This window comes from Orycteropus afer, unplaced genomic scaffold (assembly GCF_000298275.1).
Source record: "Orycteropus afer afer isolate SDZICR_OR568_19922 unplaced genomic scaffold, OryAfe1.0 scaffold00058, whole genome shotgun sequence".
In the NCBI taxonomy this organism is placed as follows: domain Eukaryota; kingdom Metazoa; phylum Chordata; class Mammalia; order Tubulidentata; family Orycteropodidae; genus Orycteropus; species Orycteropus afer.
This window is the reverse complement of record NW_006921645.1, coordinates 12772149-12784222: the sequence shown is the minus strand read 5'-3', so window position 1 is coordinate 12784222 and position 12074 is coordinate 12772149. Positions and strand designations below refer to the sequence as shown.

Genomic DNA, 12074 nt, shown 5'->3' with positions numbered 1-12074 from the left:
GCAGAGAACCTGGAGGAAGGGAACCAAGGGAGCTCAGAGAGTCTGATCAAACTGAGAGGAAAGAGATGCAGATTACTGAGTCTCTTTGTAGGAGAGAAGGAGAAGCCGGGCACTGTTTCAAGCCCTGTGGATTGTAGGCTGCAGGGCCAGCCAACAAAGGCCCAGGCTTCTGGGTACCATAGCCTCTGAGGTCTGGGGATACTCTGGTGTTACCCAAAGTGAGGAGGGCTCCAGAGAGCAAGTCCTGTGGGCCGTAAGAGCCTGCCTTCCTTCTCCCTTAAACACAGAGCAATAATTATTACCCAATGCTAAAGACAGCTGGTTCCTTTCTTTTAGCCCCTTCCAGCTGAGGAGGGTAAACTTGGAGCAAGAAAGTAAGGGAAGCCGGGGGCTCTGGATTTTTAACTCAGCCCTATAGGGACATGTTCTCGGCAGGGCAGGGAGCCTGAGATTTTCTGCCTCGGGGTAGAGAATGAGGGTGAATGGTGGCTGAAGTGAAAAGCGATGGCAGAGGAGGGGTCTGTCCCAGCTGGAGGTGAGCTGGCTTCTCTGAGGAGGGAGGGAGGTTGGGGAACCTGCTGGGTGCTAAGAGTGGCCCTGCCAATTTTACTGGAAGATTTGAAGGAAGACAAGGGGATAGAAGTTAAGCAATTGAACTGGTAAGTAATTTTTAAACACTTTAATATTAAAGCAAACATGGATATTTTATGGCCTGGATTGAAAAATTCACATAAATTTGAAAGGTAAAACAAGGAACTTCAAAGGAATTTCTGGCTTCAGCAGGCTCTCCAGGCTGTACCTTCTGATTCCTGGGATGTCCTTCCACTCTCCTCCTCCATCACCGTGAGGAGTGGGTAGAGGGGCACATGTAGGCTGAAGTTGGGGGGCTGGGGAGGAACAGGTTGGAGTCAGAGCCTAGCAGGAATTGTCCACTCGCACGCATGACCCCGCCCTCCTCAGTCAGCTTTGCCATGCAGGATCTGCAAGGCAAACTGGCCCTTTCCGTGATCTGCCTCCCACCACAAATAAAGACCCCACAACCCTGTGACTTGTCTTTGTGACTCCCTGGAATCACAGGAAAGGCACATCTCTGAGAGGCAGGGTTTCTGATGCCCTGAGGGGTCAAAGGACACAAAGAAATCAGAAGCAAGTGTATGGAAGTGTATGGAAGTGTATGGAAGGACAAATGGATGGACAAATGAGAGCAAGAGGGGCACAGCCAAGTGAGTGGAGAAGGGTCATGGGGCATACATTCCCCAGCCTGGAACAGGGGCCAGTGCTGAAGGAAAGCCACTGTCTTTGGAATTCCAGAGACCTGAGTTCAATCCCAACTCTACTATTGACCCCGTGTGACCTTGAATAAGTCACTGCCTGAACCTCACCTTCCCCTTCTGAAAAACAGAGATGATAAAGATGTGTTCCTCCTAGACCTCTGTGACAATAAATGAGTTCAAGCACCAATGAGCCCAACACTCAGCAAATGTTGGTCCCTGCCCTTACCCAGGCCCAACCTATCTCCTTCAGAGGGCACAGCAACCTCAGTTTGATCTCAAAGGAAAGAGCACCTGGATTTACTGCTTCCTAGCTGTGTGACCTTGATCAAATAACTTAACCTCTCTGAGCTTCAATGTCAAACGAGGGCTGCTTATAGTACCTGGCCTGTTTGCCTCCCAGTGTGCTTTAAAAACAGCAGAGTCCAAATGTGCAGGGTTGGCAGTGTAATAAACCTGCTCAGCTGTGGGGCCAGTGTCTACAAGGGCCAAAGTCTTCAAGGGGCAGTGTTTGCAAGGTAGTGCAGGCCTTTGGGGTTGTGGCCTAGCATCGGCCTTTAGCTGATTGGGGAATGAGGGGATTGTATATCCTGTGTAGGTCAGTCTGGATGTGGTCCAGCAGTGCCCTAGGTGGCATCTGTAGCCACCTGGACTCTCAAGTGAGATCATGGGGAGGGCAAAGCTGGTTGGGGAGGCAGGGGCCCTGAGGCAGCTGTTGTGAAAGGGATGCTCTTGCACTGGGGAGAACAGAGGAAGACTGACCCCAAAGAAAAAGAGCCAGCACAGCCCTTCCTGGGCTGGAGGCCCCAGACGCCCAAGGGAGCCTGTGCTGGGGAAATTCCTGTTGCTGCCAGGGTCTCTGGCTCATAGGCCATCTGGTCTGACTCACAGCCCTCAGCACTTGTGGGGCAGGTGCTCGGCCTGGCCTTTTCCCCTACTCCGAAGGAGGAGCGCAGTAGGGAGGGCTTTTGGGGACCTGTTGCAGCTGTGGCCCTGGGAATGGATTTCCCAGGGAGCTTTAAAGCAGCTGACTGTGTCATCCAGCTAAGCCTGGAGAGGGGAGGGAGCTTGGCTGGGATCCTGACAGGTGTGCCCAAGGGGAAGTACTGGGAGGCAAGAGAGGAAAACCTGGCTGAAGGTTGGGGTCTTGATCTATGCAAATGTTGCATGTCCCACACTGGACAGGACGAGAGGAGGCATGTCCACTAGTGTCCTCACCTCCCCCCAGCCCCAGGCTGCACAGTCTTTGGCTCACTTCTCCTTTTGCTCTCGAGGCTTGTCGATCTTTGCCTTCGGCAGGTATCTCCCCTGGGTGCCTTCTGCTTACTCCCACTGCTGTGTTGTGTGTCACAGCTGCATTCTCACCCAAACCAGACTCCACCCCACCCAATCTGCCCAGGCCAGTGTGCTTTCTAAAGCTCCTCCTCTCTTCTTCCCCTTAGCAACCAACACTTTCCACTCGGTGAGCACCTACCATGTGGCAGGAGCCAGACACACAAATAAGACTAATCTTTCAATCTAGCATGCTGCAGATAGGAGTCCATATGTAATCATAATAAAGAAAATGCATGGCACATCTCTCTGCAGGAATCTCCAGGGACTTCATTTCTTATGGAACAAGATCTAGAATATTCTGTCTTGCATTCCAGGTCCTCACCATCTGATCTTTGCTGACTTGTAGCTCTCACTATTGCCCAGGACCCACCTCTTTCACCAGAGGAAACTGTCTTCTCCATGCTTCCCAAATGTGCCAAGCACATTTCTCCCCCACCTCTTATGCTGTTTTCCAGCCTGAAACTGCCTCCCTTTGTCCCTACCTGCCCCAGGGCCACAGCCTCTCAAAGCCCATCTGGAAAATGAAGTTCAGTTTTTAATTGTGATCCATGCTGGGCTTTCCCTTCATGAACTGTTTGTAAAATTAATTTGCAAATTGAACTATTGGTCAAGGAGGATCCAAGCCTAGTCATCACATGCTTGGACCAGCAGTGGTCTGTGGGTCTCACTTAGAGACACACTGGCCTGTACGCTGTCACTTGTCTGTGGTATGTACAGAACGGGAGAATAAGTGCTTAAACACTTTGATATCAATTTGGCATTGTCACCACATCCAATTGTATGATTTTATATTTTACAAAAGTATCAATTCTTGATTGATTGGAAGTGGAAAAAACCCTGGTCTTTCACCCTGTTGTTGTGTGCTGTCGAGTTGGACCCAACTCATAGAGACCCCACCTTGGGTTTCTGAGGCAGTATCACTACGGAAGTGGATTGTCCCATCTTCCTTCCAAGGAGTGGCTGGTAGGTTTGAACCACCAGCCTTCTGGTTAGCAGTCAAGTGCCTTAGGCACTATGCTACCAGGGCTCCCATCTTTCACCCTAGATGGTTTGAAAAGCAAGCTAAGAGAACTTGACTCTCCCACTACATTTTGACCTTAATGTCACCCTGCATTGCATAATCATTGAGACTCTTAGCCACACTGCACTGGTCTGGCAACCTCCTTGAGGACCAAATCAAACCAAACCCACTGCTGCTGAATCAATTCTGACTCATAATGACCCTGCAGGACAAAGTAGAACTGCCCCATAGCGTTTTGAAGGCTGTAATCTTTACAGAAGCAGACTGCCACATCTTTCTCCCACAGACAACAAAGAGCATGTGGAGCGGCTTAAAAAAAAAAAAAAACTCCACTGCCATTGGGTCGATTAGTCTTCCTTCTGAGGAGTGGCTGGTGGGTTTGAACTGCCAGGCTTCTGGTTAGCAGTCAGATGCCTTAGGCACTGTACCACCAGAGTAACATAGAGTGGCTGGTGGATTCCAATTGTTGACCTTCTGGTTGGTGGGCAAGCACTTTAACTACTACACCATCAGAGCCACTCACTGAGTGCAGAGACCATGAATGAATGCAAGTATTTGTGTAGCACTCTATTGCCTAGAGAGGCCTTTCACAACCATGACCTTTTCTGATGCTAAAGCAAACCTGTGTGAGGTAGGTGGGGGCCACTCTCATTACCACCTTGACATTACAATGAAGAGACTGAGGTTCAGAGGGTTTATTCAGGGCTTGCATTTCACACCTTCAGAGTGCAATGGTGCTCTTTCCTTCTCACTCCTCCAGCCACACCGCCTGGCTGACTGGGTCCCGAATAGTTACACTATTTAAGTTAATATATGATTCAGGGCTGTTTGGAAAAACGTGTAGACTTGGTCCAAAAAGCGTACAGAGAAAATGCAACTGAGGAGCGAGATTGACCCAAATACCAGGAAGCCCATGTGTAAGAGGGGAAGGCTGCAGGTAGAGGCGCTGAGGAGCTAGAGGTGGGCCCAGCTAAGAATTGAGCAGTGGTGCCGGTCACAGAGCCAGAATGCTTGGCAGCCTGAGCCCTACAACAGGAAACAGGAAGCGGCTGCAGGCCTGGGCGGGGCCTAGGAAGCATTCTGGCACCTGAGCCCCGGGGGCCTGTGGGCTGGCCAGTGCCCATGGCGGCAGCAAGGGAACAGCAGCATGCTGGGCTGTGTCTGCTGGCCTGAGTGTGAGGCATGGCGTCAATAGGTTGGTTTTACCCAGTGCAGTAACTCATGGTGACACTGATGCCATGGACCTCCTCCTGTACCAGACCATACAGAATCCTTAGTAATGTTTATTATCAATTTTAATCATAGAATAATATGTGATAAATATAGATATAAACTAACAACTCAACTCACTGCCGTTGAGTCGGATCCAACTCATAGCGATCCCTCCTTCGGTTTCTGAGGTGGTATCTCTAGGAAAGTAGATTGTCCCATCTTTCTTCCGAGGAGCGGCTGGTGGGTTTGAACCGCCAGCCTTCTGGTTAGCAATCAAACGCCTTAGGCACTACGTCACCAGAGCTCCTAAATATAGATATAAATTGCATAAATGTAATACTTAGATTATATGATACTAACAACAAAATAGTTTTGTAAAATCTTTTTACATTGAATTACATTATTAGTTACAACATTATTAGTAACTAAATGGAAGCCTTCTTTTGATTTTTCTCCTTTTCCTTTAATTACAACTTCATTTTAAAAAAAAGTTATTGATATAGATTCACAAATACTAATTATCATAGTATTGTAGCTAAAGCACTAGAAAATTTGACAAAATTAGCGACCATCAAAAAAAAAAAAAAAGCAGTGTGTGCTTGTAGCATGCACATGTACATGAAACCATGTGATTCAGAGCATCATTGTAGTTGGGTAATAATGACAGCTCTGACCAGAGCACGTTAGAAGGTCAAAAAAGTAAATTAGCATAGAGTTTTAGTCTTGTTGGTATATTGATACATGTAAGCTGGGTTTATGAAAAATATTTCTGTTATTATAACTAACTATAGGGATGTTTTTAGAAAAAAGAAATGTCTGCTGAAACACTGCATAAAAATGTTGTAGTCATTTTGGCATCACCTCTGCTGACAATGTCACCTGGAACAGTCTGCATCCTGCTAGTGACGCCACAGGTGTAATGTTGTGCAGGTGTGAGTGGATGTGCTGGGTAGGGAAAAAGGGGCATCTTCCTGTCCACCAGTTCCTAAGGAGTTTTCAGAGTCACATGTGAGGATGTCCAAAGTTGATTCACTACTGGTTGGGCAGCCCTGCAACTATCTTTGCCCTTTGTGGGTGGTGACAGCTAGAACACCAGGAGGGACAGTTTCTGCCCTTGGCCACCAGACCCTTGGGGGTGCCCGGCCTGTGGGGCTTCATACCCTGTTTACCAGCTATATGTATTTATTCATTGTAGATTTATACCCACCAACTTCCTCTAGGGTTATTTTTGTTCCAAGGGAGCACTCTGAGGTCACTTCTTGCTAAGAATAACCTAGTAGGAAGGGGGGCAGGGAAGGGGCAAGAGGCGCTGAGCTCAGATGAGCTGGAGCCAACATTACTTACTCCACTCCATGTTGGAGGCTGAACCTTCAACACAGGGCAGGAGCCAGTGAGTTCAAGAAGGCAAAACTGGCCCACTGCAGCCAAAGACTTAGGGTCTAAACTGGAGTAAATTAGAGAATTGTTCTGTTATAGCTCAATGCAGTTGGGTACAGTTTAATTCAGCTATTAGGGGTTTGCAGTACTGGTTAATTTTCCAACCTAATATGACCTTCTGACTCTTCTCCAAGTTAAGATAGAGCTCAAATCCACTCCTTGTTCCAGATTAGAACTCCTCCTGCCTAAACCTATGGAAGCTTGACTCAGGGTCTCTGTGTTCCCTTGTTTCTATGCACATTTCCTGAGAGAGCACCTTCCATTCCTGAGCTCTAGCCCCTGGTCAGAGCCTCTGAGGTAGCCTTTCTTCCGGTCAGCCCATATCAGTACACAACTGTCACCTGCTCTCCTACCTTCTAGTGGTTCTGAAGGTGTGAGGCAAACAGTACTGTAATGTGTCCCATGAAGTTAGAGGCTTTTCTTTTAACTGTTCCCTGCAGATTCCATCTGCTCATTCTTCTACCTGATCAGCCCAAACAACTAACTGAATCCATACAAGAAGGGCCTGGTTAGTGGTTTGGACTTCAAGTGTTGTGGGGCTTCAAAGGAGGTGTTCCTATCAAGGCCTATCCTGAGCAAAGGTGTGGAGTAAGGAATGCATGTCTGGGTGTGGCATTTTGTGGGGAGGCCCTGAAGGCAACGACAATGAGCAGACTGGTTTGACTGAGAAGAGTTCATTTTTAAATGTTTTTGTTCTTGGTTGGAAAGGTAGTTTGCAGGCAGCTTGAGTTGTGTGTATCTGGAAGGTTTCTGAGGAGGGGATGAGGTGATGGGAGACATGTTTTGGGAAGCTGGTATCTGTGAACATTATGGGCCAAGCACAAGTGGATGCAGGGAGATAGGAAGGTGGGTGGGGTCAGGTGGTGCGAAAAGACATCCTGAGGACATGTTAGGGGGCAGCAGTGGGAAGACAGAATTGACAAGACCTGTGTGCTGGCCACTGGGTGTTAGAGAGAAGCAGGGACCAAAGTAGATGTTGCAGGCCCCAGTGATGGCACAGCAGGGATATTGTCAGTGCTATTGTCTGAAATTGAGACTTTGGGAAGGGAGCAAATTGGCAGGAGCCATTGCAGAGGCCGCCTTTAGGTTGTTGTTGTTGTTGTTATGGGCCATCAAGTCGGACCCGACTCATAGCGACTCCTCCTTGGGTTTCCTAGGAGGTATCACTACGGAACTAGATTGCCCAACCTTCCTTCCGAGGAGTGGCTGGTGGGTTTGAACTGCCAGCCTTCTGGTTAGCAGTCAAGTGCCTTAGGCACTACACCACCAGAGTTCCTAGGTAGTTGGTCTTATTGGAAGAGCACTGAGGAAACTCTAAGAATCTCCATTTTGTTTTTCTAACAGTTCCTTTGTTTATTTCCGTCCTTCCGTAGCCCCTTCCGAGAGTCACACTTTTCAGGGCCACCTCCAGCAAAAGCCATTCACTTCTACAGGTCTTGGCCTCCATGTCTTCTCAGCACCACATAAACTAGCTTTTCTAAAGCTGGGGTTGCACCTGCATCACTCCTGCACTGGCAGGTACTCACTGACACACACATCTGAGGGAGAGTTGTTGACGCTAGGTGTCTTTTATCATCCCCACCTAGAGAATTTTGTACATTTCGGTTCTGCCACCTCAAGAAAGACAAAGCAGAGCTGGAAAAGCTCCAGGGAAGGGCAGTGAAATTGATCAAGGGAAAGGCAAGGCTGCCAGGCAAGGACAGACTAAAGAGATTATGACTCTTCAGTCTGGAGAGACAAAGGCTGAGAGGGGATGTGACTAAAGCTATGCCATCATGTCTGGTGGGGCAGGATGCACCCAGCACAGTTCAGGGCACCCATCACAAACTTCAGAAAGGTAAACGAAGCACAGGAAAGAGAGCACTGTTTTCCATGGTGGGTTCTCTTCTTACCAAACTGGTCACCCTCCAGATGGCAAAGGCTGAAAATAGAAATAACTTCAAAAGAGATTTACTTATATACATGGATTTTCTATACATAATGGCTTTTTTAAGGGAGCCTCCAGCTCACTCTGAAATCCTTTGAGGTTGACTTCAAAGAGGACAGCCAGGCCCTCTTCCAAGTGGACAGGTGTCCCTGTTGAAAATGGAACTCCAAGTGGGCTGGCCACTCCCTGGACATGTTCATTCTTGCTTGCATTTGCCATGGTTTGCAGCAGCCTAACAGGAACATGGACCGAGTGACCTCCTAGGCTTCTCTGTGCCCAGAAGTAGTTCTTTCCTCACACTTAAGTATCTCTCTCTCTCTCTCTCTCACACACACACACACACACACACACAGAGAGACAGGGGGAGAGAGAGAGAGAGAGACCACAGTGGAAAGAACTCTGGGGAGTGGAGAGGGAAGGCCGCTCTCACCATAACTGGTGAAGGTAGTGGTAGGACCTGAGAGATGGTTGCCCAGGCAGAGGTCAAAGTTTCCAGGATTGGCCCTTTTTGGCCTCTGGCCCTGCTGTCCCTTGATCCCACTGATGATGCCCCTTTTAGTCAGTCCAGCCAGGGAGAAAGAAATCTGTAGTCATCAGAGTCCTAGTTCTGAGGTTTGGGCACCTGTTTCCATTAACCCCAGGAAAGCTGAGCACTGAGCAGAGAGGCTTTTGGGGACCTCTGGGAGTGGGGCACTGGGTATGCAGATCTCTCCTTGCCTCAAGGCCACTTCTGACTGCAACAAGATCTCTCGGAGGGAGGGCTGCCTGAGGAAGGGGGCAGCAAGGAAGGGCTGAGGCAGAGGAGTGAGCAGAGCAGAGCGGGGGAGCACTGGTCTAGTGCCAGCCCTTCGGAGGCTGAGCTGCCCTGCTTACGTGGACATACGGCTGTTTCCTGAAACTAGAGTCAACCTGGAAAAATCCAGGGCTGGTTGGGGGGCTGAAGGGATTGCAAGAGCCAAGGAACTGGGCTGGCTGAGCGGCGGGTGTGAGTGGAAGGGGGGACTTGTTTGTCTCTGTGTTTTGTTTACAACGCGCTGCGTCCATGCGCATCTCTGTCCTCTGCTGTGCACGGCGGGCAGTCGGGTGTCTGCAGGCCTGTGGTGCGCCACTTGTGTGTCTGCGCGTGTGATCGTGTCTGTGTGTTTTTAACCAAGAGGCCGCGGCTGGCCGGACGCCGGGGTGCCCGGATGGCACGCCGCAGAGTCCGCAGAGCCGCGCTCGGCACAATGGCAGGCCCCGGCCAGAGGCCCTGACTCCCAGGCTCTCAGCACCCTGCCTGGAGCGGAGCGTAGAGGGGCGCCGGGGCGGGCTGGCCGGGTGAGTGAGGTGAGGCTGCGGAGGGGAAGGGGAGTGGCCGGAGGCTCCGGGCAGAAGCCAGGTGCCCAGGGGAGGCACAGACCAGGGCCGGAGGCCAGGAGGCGGTGTCCGGCGCCCACCTTGGCCGTGGTAGTCCCGCCGTCGCCCCGCCTGACCGCGAACTGCCCTGGGGTCTGGGGAAGACAGCCTGCCATTCTCAGCTGCAGCCCCCCTGAGGCTCAGTGCTGAGGGCAGGGCGACACTGGCTGCGACCTCCAGGCACTTGCAGTCGGGGAGGAGGGCGCCCAGGACCCTTCCATTAGGGAAGGCGGGAGGTTTGGTGAGGATTGGAGCCCGGGGTGTTGGAGGAGAGAGAAAGGCAGCCGGCACAGGCCTTGCGGTGGCCCTGCATCCAATGAGCACTGGTCCCTGCAGCCTATCCCTTACTGCCCCATGAGTGAATGGGCTCCTGCATGACCAGATGCCTAGGCAGCATCCCCCTTTTATTGTTTTCCTCACCTCCTGTTCTCCAGGAGTGTATGTGTGTGTGTGTGTGTGTGTGAGAGAGAGAGAGAGAGAGAGAGAGAGCAACATTATAATAAAGCAATTAAAAAAAAAAAAATCACCCCTCTCCCCATTTGGCTCCTCAGCACTTTGTCCTCCCCTTAGGAGACATGTCCCCCACCTTGGGTAATGGAGGTGTCAGGAGTTCTGGTGTCTAGTCCAGACTTTGAGCAAAGGAGGAGGAGGACAAGGTGGCAGGACAGGGGGTGGGAATTGCTTTCTGTTTTGACAGGTTCACTGCAGAAGGTTCCTTCTTTCTTTGCCTCTGGCTTTTGGCTGGGGCAGATGCTGCCCAGGACATAGGCAGAAGCCTTTCCTTGACCCTTCTCAATAATATCAAAGCTTCCTCTCCTTCTTGGAAACTTTGAGATTTGTGAGGTTGGGCTTTTCTGGAAACTCAGTCATGAGGTGGCTATTTTCAAATGCCTCTCCTGCACATGGGTCCAAAAGGAGCCTCGGTGGCAAAGTGGTTAAGCCCCCAGCTGCTAACTGGAAGGTTGAAACCCACCAGCTGCAAAGATATGGCAGTCTGATGTGGCAGTCTGTTTCCATAAAGATTCACAGCCTTAGAAACCCTATAGGACAATTCTATTCTGTCCTATAGGATGGGTATCAGTTGAAATTGACTTGATGCCAACGCCAGCCGGTACTGGATCATCCTGGAAGTTTTACCACTTAGTAGGTGTGTGACCTGAGGCAAGCCTTGGAGACTTTTTCATCAGAAAAGTGAGAATAACACTTCCTAACAACAGAGTGATTGTGATAATTAAATTTATTAATTTTACAAGTATATTTATGCCAGGTTGTTTGTTGTGGGGGGGGGGCAGCGTGGTGAGCAGTTGGAAGGGAGAGGAATAAAAAGATAAAGATAAATAAAGCAAAGCTCACAGTCTAGGAGGAAGACACAGAGTAAACAAATAATTAGGTACAGTGTGATGAGTGCCACAACGTGAAAGCGCTTTGTAAACAAATGTAGAATGCAGTGGGCTAAGGATGATGGGGAGTGCATACTGGAGTGGACTTTACCCGCATCCTTCAGGGTGAGGCTGGGGTCACAGCTGTCTGTACTTGGAGCTGGGAGTGGGAGTGAGGACACCAAAGACCAGAGGCCTAGCACAGCTACCTCCCAGTTTGTGTGTAAGAGAGAGACAGACATGGTTTGAAATTGTCACCGTTTGGGGAAAAAGGCAGTCCCTGGTCAGTGCCCCTACCCTCAGCCCAGGGTTTCTCAGCCTCAACCCTGTTTTGTTGTGGGGCTGACCTGAGCCGTGTGTGGTGTTTAGGAGCAGCATTTACAATGTGTCTGGATTACAGACCCACTGGATGCCAGCAGCACTCCTCCCTTCCCCATGTGACAACCAAAAATGTCTCCAGACAAGTAGCTAAAGACCTCTGGGGCGGGAATGGGGGCAAAATGGCCCCAAGTTTAGGACCACTGCCCTCGGAAGGAAGATGGGGCAATCTACTTCCATAGTGATACTGCCTCGGAAACCCAAGGAGGGGTCGCTATGAGTCGGGTCTGACTCAACAGCACGTAACAACAACAGCCCTAGTCTACTCAGAAAAAGCTCCCACAGGAGAGGCCTGCTAAGGGGTGGTGACAACAGAGAAACAAGAGACAGTCTGAGAGTAGAGAGGTCTTGCCTGGAAGGAAGGAAAAGGTTAACACACTCTGAGGAACCCCAGGAAGTGGTGGCAAGGTTTATAGACCCGAAATGAAGGAGGCCTGCTGGGCAGGGTAGGGGGCAGTGGATCACAGGGTAACATTTTACATTTTGCTCAACCGTAGGATGATACTAGCTTCACAACTCTTCAGTCACCTATCCCCCGACGCCCACCCCCACCCCAGCACCAGAGAGGGAGAAGCAGGATTGCTCACTGCTATAATTCTCGTTTTGCCTTCCATCCTGTCTAAGCCCCACTAGTGACAAGCAGGAGAAGTTGAAATCATCACCTTGGACTGCAACTGCTGTTTGTACCTTGTAAGAGGGCTGGGGCTTCTGCTGCTGCT

The 12074-nt window shown here is 50.1% G+C and overlaps 1 protein-coding gene across 1 annotated transcript in view; it reads left to right on the top strand.

Moving 5' to 3' along the window:
• Positions 1–12074, top strand: part of DNMT3A (DNA methyltransferase 3 alpha) — a 93510-nt gene that overhangs the window by 19840 nt on the left and 61596 nt on the right. The window lies entirely within an intron of this gene.